The sequence below is a fragment of the Meleagris gallopavo genome, chromosome Z (assembly GCF_905368555.1).
Source record: "Meleagris gallopavo chromosome Z, MGAL_WU_HG_1.1, whole genome shotgun sequence".
Taxonomy (NCBI): Eukaryota; Metazoa; Chordata; class Aves; order Galliformes; family Phasianidae; genus Meleagris; species Meleagris gallopavo.
In genome coordinates, this window is record NC_139435.1 from 33,964,893 (window position 1) to 33,979,011 (window position 14,119).

At 38.2% G+C, this 14,119-nt stretch overlaps 1 long non-coding RNA gene across 3 annotated transcripts in view; it reads right to left on the reverse strand.

Annotated features, from left to right (window-relative positions):
• Positions 1-4,279, reverse strand: part of LOC146542197 (uncharacterized) — a 35,541-nt gene extending 31,262 nt beyond the window's left edge. The window contains exons 1-3 of one of the 3 annotated variants that reach the window (XR_014880489.1): positions 4,153-4,279; positions 3,988-4,058; positions 3,751-3,859 (exon numbers count right to left, since the gene is read on the reverse strand). This is a non-coding gene — a long non-coding RNA (uncharacterized LOC146542197). The remainder of the gene's footprint in view (positions 1-3,750; positions 3,860-3,987; positions 4,059-4,152) is intronic. The other 2 variants (XR_014880488.1, XR_014880487.1) reach the window with 2 other exon arrangements.
• Between the last annotated feature and the right edge of the window lie 9,840 nt (positions 4,280-14,119).

The following is a 14,119-nucleotide window of genomic DNA, read 5'->3' on the forward strand; positions in this document are numbered from 1 at the left end:
CAGTAACATTTCTTTGAAAATCATGGGAGTAAACTGGTTAATTCCTACAAGCACTAAATGTTTAACTTCAGAATTTGCTGTGGAGTATCCTCTTGGATTAGTCTGGAAATTGAAGTATTTTATTGTCATTTGAAAAAGCAAATACACTGTATAGCTGCTTTCCCAATGCAGAACTCAGGACTGAAACCCAAGGGCCAAAGTCAGCCCATCCTGTGAGTATGGCATCATACTCACAGACATGATAAGCACCAGACTAGAAATCTAAGAAAATTCTGATGCTCTCAAATGACTACCTTCATCCACGTTAAGGTTTGCCAGTTCACGAACTGATAATGAACTCTGTGTAGTTGTGTATTTCCACTACTTCCTGTGCTTGTAGACATATTTCTTCTTGAGAATGTGGCTATCAGGAAGTGTTTTAAAATACAGCAATAATTAGAAAGATGCAGACACCATGAAAAGTGTATTTGTTTACTGATAGGAGTGGAGTTTTGTAAGTGTCCTCCTTTTCCACTATCTTCAAATGATACACTCCATATCCTCTGTTCAGTGAGGTTCACTAGACAGCAGCTCCTGGCAAAGCTCTCCTTTTTTAAAATTTTAATTACTTTTTCCTGTTTTCTCTTTTTGTCTCTCTAGTTTATTTAGGGTCACACAACATCCCAGATGGTCTGGGAAGCAGACAGACTTTTTCAAAGAGACAATATCAATTCCCTTTGGACCCAGAATAGCCTCCTCCTTCCACTGCCCCCATCTCTGCTCACTCACAGATTTTAATCCTCAATAAAAACGTTGTTTAAATATGTGAAGAAAAGTGGACTGCAACTTTAAACAATGAGGCTGACACAGAGAACCATGGCTGGCATTGGCAGAATAATGTTAAGTAGAGTCTGGTACCATTGTCTGCAGCAAGGATAAAACCATCTGGCCATGCTGTGCTTGACTGAGAACTAGACAAGAGAGAGTCACATATAAATAGGAAGTGATATGAGAGAGAAAAAAAAAAAAAAAAAAAAGCTGACATGCTCATGGTCTGAAAAGGAGAAAAGTTGCCAAAGCCTTCCTAGATATTTTAATCTAGAAACAGCAAAATTTAGCTAGTCTTTCTGTCCTTGAATAAGATAGAGACAAAAGGAAAGTTTTGCTGTGAACTTGTGGCTGAGGAGACACAGGTATGACAGGCTATGAAGTACTAATTTGCTTGACAGTACACAATTCTATCTCACAGATACTGCTTCTAAAACTTGATAACTTTAGTATTACATAAAAAAAAATGGATATCTATATCTAATTTTTATATAATTTCAGGTGGGGAAAAGTGAAAGGAATGGGGAAACAAACTCAAAACCAGGTATTTTGCAACATTATCAGAACTGAAGTGCTATTAGTTCTGAAGGTGTAATGAATTTTCTAAGATTTCTATTGGTTTCTTCCCATCACTGGAGAAATGGAATGCGTACTCCATGAAATTCTTTGATTGCTTTCAGAAGAAAATTATCACTGCACTTGATGGCTGTTGTCACACAAATGTGGAATTATAGACCAAATTACTTTTTTATATTGAAAAGTTTTATGCCATGATGTTCATTACAAGCAGATTTTCAGTTAAATATAATTTCTTCTCATTAATTATCTGCCGGTATTTCTTTTCTCTGCTGCAAAGAGCATAAGGGAAGATCACAAATTGAAATGGTGAAGGAAGAAAAAGAAGCAGCATGTGTTCCTTTGTTATGGGGTGAAGCATTTTTACAGCACTGTGTTCCAGGTGTCATGATAATGAACATTTAGAAAACCAGAGTGGGCCAAAATTATTTGAGAAGAGAGATAGTAGTAATTATGAAATAGTGGAAAAACTGTTGGTGCTGCATAACTTTTTTAGTCGTTTTGAATTGAACAAAGTATGTAGCTTTTAGGTATAAAAGAAGATACAAAATTAGGGTATGGCACCAAAAAATCTGCCTAAGACTTTGTCCACTCTTAACATTTCATTGCTGTGAAATGCATCTTATCAAATAAAATTTCTTAGAATATGAGGCATATACAGTTAGGCCCTCTCCTCCCAACAAGTCAATTGGCCAGTGTGATGGAAGGATAAGCACTCTCAGAAACATTTATTAACCAATATTATAAAGATCAATAGCTGGAAAAATTAGAAAGGAATTGCTTAACACCATTCCACTGACAGAAAAGCTTCAATTCTGTTGCACAGCCCCAGACAGTCAGTACACTTTAACTCAATATTCAACACAGAGTACATTAGAAAAGGACCTTTACTGGGTGAATCAGAACCTGTGTGGTCGAAGGATGCCTGTCTTATTTACTGTAAGGAGTATGGAATAGTGATGCAGGACAGAAATCCATTGAAAATCATGGTTCATTAGTTCCAACTTGCTTTGACTAGCACAATTGCATCCAGACAATCCCTATTGAGAATTTAGTTGTTCGAAAAATGATGACTTACAGTGCAACAATTAAGCCTTTTCTTTAATCAGATACACTGTATCAGTCTAGTCTCTTTTATACACATTGATAGTATAAGGAGAGTGACAGCCAAACAGTAGGTCTTTATATGCTGAAAAGCCCTCAGGAATTTCCCTCCATTAGTGAGAAATCTATTGCTCTAATATATATCACAAAAGATTTCCATGCCTCAATGTGATTTAATATGGTCCTTAAGAAAGGCAACAAAACTTTCTGGTCTGGCAAATCCCCTTGGTCTACAAATGCATTTGCTTTATCTTTACTGCTTCACCCTGTTTGAATGGGACCCTTACCGCTCCACCAACTTTTGTGCACAGCAGATGCTATGGGTGCACCAAACGTACATCTCAACTGTACATACATGCATACACATCAACACTGCTTCAGCTTCTTCCTCGTCAGTTCCACTGTGGAGCTGGATCTCCTGTATTTCACCCCCATAACTTTTGGCCACATTGAGTTCTTGTAACTTTCTCCAAAACGCAAGTACAGCTTATTTTCATTTGAATTTTAAGTTCACTTTAATCAGTACTCAGCAGTAATCTGTAATAAACTTTTAATTGCTTATTTAGTTAATAAAAAGGAATAAGGGATGGAGTAAAGAAAGTTTTTATGATGCTAAAAGGCCTTCAGTTTTCCCTAAAGACATTCATCTAACAATGGATTGACCCTTCAGTCCCTAAACGTTGTCAATGAGTAGAAAAATGGTCAGTCTTGCCTAATTCTTATTTTCAGAAAGCTCTGATCATCATTACAGGCAAAATTAATATCTTGGCTCCTCTGCACTCCCTGTGAAGAATTTTTTGCAGGGCTCAGGATATTCTTTTTAATCAGATTCAACAGATAGTTGAAAGATTCTATGCAAAAATAGAAGAAATACATGGGAGAAATGGGAGTGAAATAATTGTGTGATTGTCTGGCAAATTGTGTAAGCATTTTACTGAGATAACTGAAGACAGATAAATAGTCACTAGCTGGGCATATCATAGCATTTAGTTACCACAGACTCACTGAAAGATGAATTTTGGGTATTCTAATAAAGACTGAAATTTCCTAATTTTGGGGGCCTTGTGGGGATGATATTCCACTGGTGCTTAGCTGGTACACCAAAACTAGCAGAACTGGGTTATTTTTAAACTATATAATCATGTTTCCTGGTGTTTTGAAAATTAATTACATGGCAAGATATGAATCAGAATGTACAGCTTATGCTATAAACACAGAATTTAAAATGTTTGTCTTAAGTCAGGTTTAAGAATTCATACTTACTTCTTCGTTACCACACTTAATTTTCAGGCAGCAGGAAAAGCACTCCTCTTTCAAGTCTTTTCCAGTTACATTCTGACTGGGATTTCATATTTTATATTCTTGATCTTTGCTGGTGGCAAACAGAAAACATTTGCTTCTCAGTAGTGCTTATACCCACTTTTGTTTAATTGTAATGACATCAGTCTTCCATGACATCAGATATCACATTTGTAATGTATATCCAGACATGTAGCCTACCGTCAGCAATGGAGGGGTTGGATTAGCTGGAGGAGACACTTCAACTGGATTAGATCTAGTCCTCCATAAAGCTGAAGGCAAAATGAAAAAAAAATAATAATTAAAAGAAGAAGTAAGAACCAAAATACTTCATTCCTAATCCCAAATCAGGATATAGTCACCCACACTATCTTTAGATGTCAAACTGCCATTAGGTGCATATCACAAATCACTACATATTCAGATCTCTTAGGAACCACACTAACAGATGATATCTGTAACCTGAGAGTCAGTTCAGATCAGGAAGTGATTTTCATGTGAAATTTCACAGTCAATCTTTCATCTATTGCCTGTAGTCTGCACATTTCTTGAGGATAACTTTTTAGAACTTAAGCGCATAGGCAAGAGAATTCTGTACTAATTGCATTCTTAGAGAATTGATATGTCTTTATGTCTTTTGGGCAGTTGAGAGAGTGGTGTTAGTTCTAGGAGCTGTGTAGTTACATTTTGATATATAGGGAGTAACCCACAATGACTAATGCTGTATAATAAATACTTAGGAGAATAAAAGCCAGAGTAAACAACATATTTCATTGTTACTGGCAGTGAGCCATACAGAATCACACAATGAGTTCTGACCCCTGGAGATCATGTAGTTGCCCAGCCTACTAGTTCTACGTTTTTGTTGCCCTCCTTTCTTAAAAAAAAAATTAATACAAATACTTAAAAAGAAAAGTTTTGTTATGTATATCCAATAACATATATCTTACATGTCGCAAAAGACAACTCCCCTTCACTCATTGCAGCCCAGGTAGCTAAAAGGTTGGACAGCAAACATCCCCACTCAAGCAGAGTCACCTACACTATGTTGCACACAATCAAGTCCAGATGGGTTTTGAATATCTCCAGAGAAGGAGACTCCACAACCCCTTTGGGTAGCATACGCCAGTTCTGTCACCCTCACAGAAAAGTTTTTCCTCATATTCAGATGGAATTTCCCATGTTTCAGTTTGTTATCACTGCCTCCTGTCATGGTGCTGGGCACTACTGAAATGAGTTTGAAAACTTCTGCTAAGATATTTGTATACAATGATAAGATCCCTTTTCAGTCTCTCATCTCCAGGCATTCCCAGCTCTGGCAGAGATGCTCCTGATTCCTAATCCTTACAGTTTTCCACTGGTCATGCTCCAGTAGGTCCATTTCTCTTGTACTGAAAACCCAGACCTGGACAAAATACTCCAGGTGAAGCCTCATCAGACCTGAGTATAGAGGGAGGTTATCCTCCCTCAACCTGCTACCAATGTTCTTCCCAGTGAAGCTGAGGATATTACTGGTCTTCCTGGTCATAAGGGTACATTGTTGGTTCATGGTTTAATTGTTGTCCACCAGAACTCCTAGGTCTTTCTTTGTAGCACTAATTTCCAGCAGGTCAGCCCATAGACTCTACCAGTGCTTGCGGTTGTCACTCCCTAAGTGCATTACCATGCACTTCAAGAGGTTACTCTACCCAATTCTGCAGCCTGCCTAGGTGTCTTCAAATGGCAGCACAGCTTCTGGTGTATCAACCCCTCCTCCCAGTTTTGCACCATCAGAAAATTTGCTGATAATGCACTCTGTCTCTTTGTGCAGGTCACTGATGAACACATTAATAGCTGATGTCCAGAACTGAACCAAATACAGTCCTCTGAGGGACATTGCTAGCATAGCTACAGGCCTCAACTATACTGCACTGCAACATTACTCTCAGTTACAAAAGTTTAAATAAACTGATGGTTGCATATGAGAGGGACGTGGAGTAATAGATTTGAATGAGTGAATTCCTTCCTGCAGGAAGGCTCTAAGCCATTATTTCATCCTACGTACCAGCAGTTTACTATATTGACTGAATTATGATATAGTAGTATCATATTGCATGGCCTGTGTCCATTCCATAAAAGCTACCAAAATAAGAAAAAATAAGCATGGATTCCTGGATAAATTTTATCATGGATAGCAGAGATCACTTGTGAGATGCTTTCTCGAAACGTTTTACCACAGGAGCAAAGCTTTGTCCCATCTTGACAGGCAGAGAATCTATCAGATGCAGCTGTCTCAAGTAGACCCCTGTGTCAATCCAGTTACACTGGCAAACATCTCCACGGCAAAGGTCTGATGTTCCAAGTCTAGTGACAGGATATCTTTGCATTCCATACTTTACAAGAGAAAATATAAATCTCTAAGCACACTGTTGGCATGCTTGACTTGCCTTGCTAATGCCATCTGATGCAAGGGGTTTTTCCTTCAAATGTTTAATCCTGAAGACATTAGTCATGTATATTTTCACAGACTGAATAAAGCTCTCAGGAGTCAGAGATAAGCCACTCTCAGCTGGAGCCTCTCAACTGCAGATTGATAAATAGAAGTGAGTAAAACTGAGCCAAAACAGTCCTATACAGAGAATACGTCTACTTCCATATTTTAGCAGAACTATAACTCTATCTAAAGTCCATGATCTAAAGGGAAGAGGAAGGAGAAAATGTGAGCTGCCAGTAAATGGTGTTTCAAAAGCAAAGAGAGTGAGTGAGAAGTTCAGCTTTCTGTTTGGCACTCGTGTTATAAGGGCAGACTTGGCCTGACAGTGTGATACCTAGGGGTGAAGGTATGTGTGTAGGGTGAGGAAACCTCCTTTTTCAAGGATTAAACTGTGACAACAGCACAAACATTAAAAAATTATCGGTCTCTTTCACAAGCACTGAAAAAGTAATAGAAGACATTCTGTACTCTATCTTCTCTCTGCTACTGTCTTGTAGACATACAGGAATACTATGACAGTCTAATAACAGCCAACAACTCTCTCACACTTAGTGAAAATGCATCTGGTATCCCAGGCTTAAATTAAACTCAATAACAATTTGTCATCGCTGAACAAGAGCACTGAACTTCTTTTCTTGAGATAGTATCCCACAAATATAAGTAGTTTTGTTTTTGTAAGCCCAGGACAAAGCTTTAATCAACTGTTGTAAGCAGGCTGAATGGGAAGATAAAAATAAGATGTGCTCAATCCTGTCCTCTGTGCAATGTAAAATTAACAGAAAACCATAGGGTTTGAATTAACCCATTTCTTTCTCTACACGGAACAATAACATTTATTTGACATTGGAAAATAAACATTGCTTCAGTGTTGATGCTATCTGTCAGAGACAAACACCACTCTTCAATACAATCTGTCTCTACTGATGAAAAGAGTTGGAACCATATATAAATATAGTAGGTTCCTTTTGCCTGTTATGACTTGTTCAAATGCCCTTGATATCAGCAGGAGGTTTCTCCACTCATTTCCAGGTGCCTTGGGTTCAGATCAAAGCACACACTGGAGAAGGTATCTCTGTCCAAAGTGAATAGACTAATAGTTCACATCCTAACATATGTCAAAAACTACTGGAGTTGCCCTGTGAGGTCAGTTGCTGAGCCAAGCTTTGTACTTCCTCTGCCACAGATGCAGAGAAGTTCTAGGCATCCAAAGAAACACTTGCAAAACGTATGCTGGAGATCTTTGGCATGGACTTTCTCTGGGTGAAGTCAGTGGTAAACAGTTCCACTACAATCCTAGCTCTGGTCAGTAGATGTTCTACATTCTACTCTCTCAAGATTTCACAAGTTGCAAGTAAGGAGGCTATTTTAGAGAAAGCACTATGAGAAAACAGTATTATAGGAGATTCTGCTACAACAGCAACCGCAATAAAATCTGAGTGAAACCAGATTCTCACTGAAAGCACTCATGTTGCAATCTTAAGTAGAGAAAATAATTATGAGAAGGAGCAAAGCCAACTGACTGGCATTTTTACTTGCTGCAAACCCAGATGCCATTGTCTACCTGTTTCTCAAACTCTGAGAAGAAAGACATGGAAGACACATCAAAGAGAAAGATTAGTGGCTCAGAAATCAAGTCATTTGATGACTTTAATGGTGCTACAGAAAAAAATAAAAATAAAAATTGGATAGCACGGATAAAAGCTTACATATAATTTTCTTTGCTTTTCTTTCTTTCTTTCTTTCTTTCTTTCTTTCTTTCTTTCTTTCTTTCTTTCTTTCTTTCTTTCCTCCTTTCTTTCTTTCCTTTCCTTTCTTTCTTTCTTTCTTTCTTTCTTTCTTTCTTTCTTTCTTTCTTTTCTTTCTTTCTTTCTCTTTCTTTCTTTCTTTCTTTCTTTCTTTCTTTCTTTCTTTCTTTCTTTCTTTCTTCCTTCCTTCCTTCCTTCCTTCTTCTTTCCTTCCTTCCTTCCTTCCTTCCTTCCTTCCTTCCTTCCTTCCTTCCTTCCTTTCTTTCTTCTTTCTTTCTGTTTGTTTGTTTCCATTTACCTTAATACTTTCATCACTCTAGAGGGTGTTGCTGTGGGAACACTGCTAGTACAGTGGGTACAATGCTAGTGAGGTGGACTAGCAGTAAATAGTAAAAGTTACAAATCATAAAAATTAACCTTTGTTATTTCAAATGTTAATCACCTGGTTACTCCTCAGTCGTTATCTCTGTCATCTTAGGAAAGAGTAAGATGAGGCTATTCCAGTGCACTTAAAAGTATTAGTGGGATTATACACAGTGTAGAACCAAAAGTACAAAACCAATGAGTTAGCTTAATCTGTAAGCATGCAAAACATTAATCACTAAAAAAATACAACTACAAACAATGCTGAACAATACTATTCTTCATGAAGTGCCACAGATTGTACACTGAAAGAGACAGACGTGGTGTTACAGTTTGATTCAAACGTATCATCAAGAAGATAGCAGTAGAGAACTAGCATGGAGGACAAAGGTAGCAAATACTAGTCTGGCAAATTTGGAGTATTTGAAATAGTATAAAGGGAAACAGAAAGCAGAGTGACAGAGGCTGAAAGAGTGAAATAAGAACAGCAAGAACTGTATATGAATACAGCAACAATTGACTCCTGTTTCTTTGTGGCCTAAGTATGCCTCCTATTTCCCACATTTATTTCTGCACAAGGACAAGAGCAGTAAATGGTCAGGACAGTTTAGCACACGACATTTCTGAACATCATGCTACACCAAGCACATTACTTGTGCTTGGGACTCAGCCAGTGGCTAATTATCCTGATGGCAGTTGCTGTAACATGCATTGGGATTTTCCCTTGCAACCTTGGCAAACCCCATCATGCAATTAGCACTGCTTTTACTACTATTTTTTAAACATTCTCATCTAAAATACATCTCAAACTGCTTCAGTGCATAAGGTAGGCGGTTTTCTTTCAGCAGACTGGGGCATGTGCTGATAGCATTCACTTCTAGCAACTTGGTAATACACTCCCTGTTGACAGTAACATCTGAAATGCTGTGCCTTCTCATATTTCATTCTTTGCAAATGAATTCAGGCAAAGAAAAATGCATACTTAGCTCCTGATTTTAACTACCTGTAGAAGACAGGAGACTCGGCATTCTTCCGTATTCTTAAAAGGTGTGAAACAATGTAAACTGAATCTAAAGCCACCACTTTCTGCAGTGCCACCCTCCTGCAAGGGAGAAGGAGGACAAGTAGGACTCTGCATTCTTCCGTATTCTTAAAAGGTGTGAAACAATGTAAACTGAATCTAAAGCCACCACTTTCTGCAGTGCCACCCTCCTGCAAGGGAGAAGGAGGACAAGTAGGACTCTGCATTCTTCTGTATTCTTAAAAGGTGTGAAACAATGTAGACTGAATCTAAAGCAACACCTTTCTGCAGTGTCACCCTCCTGCCAGATTCTTGTATTTCTTGGACAAAAAAGTCAAAAAGGTTTTCGTTACAGCTCACTGCCACATTCAGATTTCATCATTGTCCTAGATAATAACACTGGGGCCAGAGTTTAGAGCAACTCATGGAACTCACAGTGAATAAATCAATGGTATTTTTGCACCTGTGTAAATCAGAAAATAGTCATATTGATTTACTGCATTAATCAGCAGTCATAATGATAGTTACACAGAACAAACAGATTTCCAGTTTGCTCTCGTACAAAGGATAACTGGGACGGCGATGCATATCACTTGTCTCCTTGGTGTTCATTATTCTTTACCAAATGCATTTCAACACAGATATCCACAGGGTGTAAGGTCCTCCTGTACAACATTTCCACAAAAACACCTGTTTAAGGTCACAGTGAGCTGTTTGCAGAAGAATGCTAAACAGCTTTCAATTAAAATTTTGATAAAGGTGTCTTGGAAGCCAGAAAAATGCTGAGGGTTGGCAGTAGACCAACAGTTTTAAACACTTTGAAACAGCTGTTCTAGAGAAACAAAGGAAGTCTGTGGTCTCAAGTCTGAACAAAGCTGTCAGTGTATTGTGTTTCATACTCAGGAAAAGATAGAGATACCATTATCAGATATGTGGAAATAGAGAAGAATCTGTGCAAAAATCTTCTAGCTATTTCCATTGTAGCTACTTGTTCATTGTCTGGTGCTGGAAGACCGGTGTCACTCCCTTTAGAAGCAAGGTTTTCTGTACTCCTCAGCAGCCCACCTGGTGGGCTATGTCTGAAGATAAGTTGACAGGACTTTTGATATTACTTATCTCTGGCACCCTGAAAGTAAGAAAGCTGAGCTGCAGGCCTTAATTTTTGTATTAGACACTCCTTTGGTTTCTGGGAGCCCCAGGAAAGCTGAAACAGAAAATCAAAACAGAATCCTAATGTTGTTCTTCTGACAGTGAAATGTTTTTCTTTAAGAACTTTCTCTACATAGGAAAGATCCATATAACTGAATTTTCAGGCATCCAATTTAGAATACCAATTAAGAGAAGAGATGAGAAGAAATGGGAAATGCAAAAGCTTCTTCATTTCTCAAAAGATTTCCTGCATGGCCTGCTTCCTGCAAAAGACATGCTTCATTAGACACAGTCCTACCCCATTTCACTTTGTGCTTCAGCTGGGAATTGTAGCCCCTGTGCCACCTGTGCGCCATTTTCCATTACCTACCAGCCTGTTCAACTGGTAACTGCACCTGTGTGTTAAGGGTAAATGAATGACTGGCTGTGCTACCACAACTCACTCCTGCTCTAGGCCTGAGCACAGGTAGCTGGATTAGGATGAAAGCTCCCCAGATGATGACTGGCTGCTTTCCAGATGCTTGTGCTGGATGATTGACAAAACACAATAGCAAACCTGGCTTTACAGAGGGTAAACATAAACACTTCATTTAAGAACAGTGCTGCTCAATTAAAATTCTGTGAGTAATTGTAGCCTTCAGATTGCACTAACTTATGGGCACTGGGAAGCTGTTTAAGGACAAGATTTTGTTTTCTTTTCTTACTGTGGGACGAAATTTGCTATTATTTTCCTGCTTCCTAAGCAACAAGAGTAGAAAGAGACATTCAGCTTTCTCGTAATAATGATCTTGCTTCGCTGAAGTGGAAGCTGATTTTTTTATGAATGAAGAATATGAACATGTAAGCAATCTTTCTTAATTTCCTATAGAATCAGTTGGAAAGAAACCCCAGTTTCAGAAAATAAAAACATGTCTTATATGAACAATTAAAAACATTGAAATCTAGAATAATCATGAGTGGGAGAAGATAAATGAAACTAGTATTCTTTCCTTCCTTTTTTAATACCTCCAGAAGTTTATAACCTGTCACTGAATATTGACAGAATTGCATCATTAGTGAAAACCAGAGACCGAAATATCTGTTTATCTTTACACAGTTCTCTTTGGAATTTCTTAGCCTATTTTACTGCTAATATTCAACTTCAACTTCAACTAATATTCAACTTTTACTTCAAGAAGAAGAGGGAAATAAAGAGTGGACTTTACTAGCTGGAACTTCAGAAGAAAAGGGAGTGCTCAGAAGATTACCAAAAGAGTAATGTTTTTCTCACTGGATAAGACTGGAGGAGGAAGAAGATGATCCCATTTACTCCCTAGTTTGCTGCCACAGGTCCAAGAGATGGGCTTTGGAGTCTGACCTCCTCACAGCTGCTCTGTAGGTGGGCATAGGCTCAGCTGCTTGTAGGACATGAAGCATACAAGTGCCAAAACTGAATGCAAAAAAGTAAGCTTAAATGATGATTTTTTTGTTGTTGTTGTTGCTACAGATTTGCTTTTTGAGTGATTGTTTTTCTGCTACAACCTTTTATTTATTTTTTTCTTTTAATCTCTTCACATTCAGAATCCTTTAATGTTCCAATTTTCTGTGTAAAGTGGTGGAGTGACTAGTCGAAACATGCTTACGCACACTTCTGCAAGATGTTCTCGTATGCTTGTACTTTAGTAACTGAAAACAAAGGATTGTTCTGTTGAAAACCTAATAGAGAATTATTTCTTCCTACTGTCATGATGTCTGTGTCTGGACGGCAGAAAATTAGCCCATTCTACTCCTTCTTCCTTTCTCCTGCAAGTCTCTCAAGTATCAGGAACATTAGTGTTAATTTGACCAGACGCATGGCAACATTTACAAAGAATACCCTGGAGCACAGTGCAAATATGAGCTGTGCCTTAAAACATTCATTTGATATTAGTAAGGATGGGATTAAGAAGGTATCAAATCCGGACTCTACATAGGTGTGGTAGGACAGTGCAGCCAAGATTGGCATTGTGCAATCCGGTCTTCAAACTGGTATGAGGCCAGCTTTTATCATGTTGCAAGAGAAAGGTTGCCTTCTTCACTGGCATGACTCTGGAAGTCTGAGCATTCAGCTTAGTCAACGTCATGACATAACAATCAGAGTGGACGATTAGTCCAGGTTGCAGGAAATCCAGAAGAACCACCCCTTTCCTATCTCGAAAGACAGTGCACATCACTTTACACACTGAAGGCTGTGTCTTGAACTTTTTCTTTGATGGAGAATTCACATATTGCCACTTCATGGACTTCCATTTTGACTCCAGGTGATAGTGGTGACATCATGTCTCATCACTGGTACAGATGTAAACCAGGAAATTGTCCTGCTTCAATCTCAGGTTGGTCCAGTAGGTCCTGGCAAACTCACATATGGTGTTCTGCCTATTCCCGTGTGAGCATTTGTGGGATCCACCAGGCTCAAACTCTGTGATATTCCAACATTGCCATCATCATTTTTAATGCATTGAGACCAATATGCAGCTCTGTATACAGTTCTCAGGTTGTAATCTGCTGCTTAGCATGGATGACCTGATGGAGACGCTCTTCATTTTATGGTGTGATAGTTGTGCATGGCTATCTGAAATGTGACTGTTGTAGGTGTTGACAGGTAAACTCACATGAAGGTGGTTTTAGTATCTCTCACTCTGTTCCTTGCTGGGTAAACTGCAAATGAATTGTGGGAAGAAGAAACATGGGACATGCTTTCTGGAAGAAACGGAAAATAAATAAACTTCCATACAGTAAAAAGTAAAATCTGAATTAGAGGTCAGTATAGTGTTGTTCTGCAGAGGAAAAAAAAAACTGTTAAAAATTGTTAAACTTTACCCTATTAAGTTTTAAATAAAAATTTAAAATTACACTTTCTGGGCTTTTGGTAGTTTCCATTGCTATTTTCCTTGGACCTCTCAACTTTTGTTTTGAAGCTGTGGTTCGAAGGTGCTGGTGGTTCAAAGACAAAGTAACTGCTTGCCAGTGCACCTTTGTTGTTTTTCTTTTTTTAAAAAAACAGGCTTTTCCTAGGAAGTGCATAAGGAGTTTTGCAAAATGAAATGGAAAGAGTACATAAAAGAAGGAAAAAGCAAATCAAGAAGAATGTGTAAAGAGCATGAATGGTATTCAACTGCCAAACAGCTGATACACTTGCTTTAACACTTGCCAACTGTTCCTCTCTCTACAATGTCATCATTTATAAAAGCAGTTTTAGGGAATTCTGACAACGTATAATATTTTCCTTTCTTTTCATAAAAACAGGCACCACTGGTGTCTCTACTGATATTTCAAAAGCAATTAGATCTTGGTCCTTGGGTAAATATTTTTGAGAGTGCCAGAGATTCTAACTCTGCAAAAGGAGGTTAAATAAAATTCACAAAATTCTGTCTGCGTTGTCAAGAACAGATACATGCTTCACAGAAATTCATACCATGCGACAAAAAAGCAAAATAAAAGGGTTGTTTTCAATCCAGAAATAAACCTTAACTACAGAAAAAGAAAACCACCTGGATTTTTTTCCAACAAAGCTGAGTCTCATATAAGAATACAACATTTTATTAAAGGTACATCTCTGGTTAG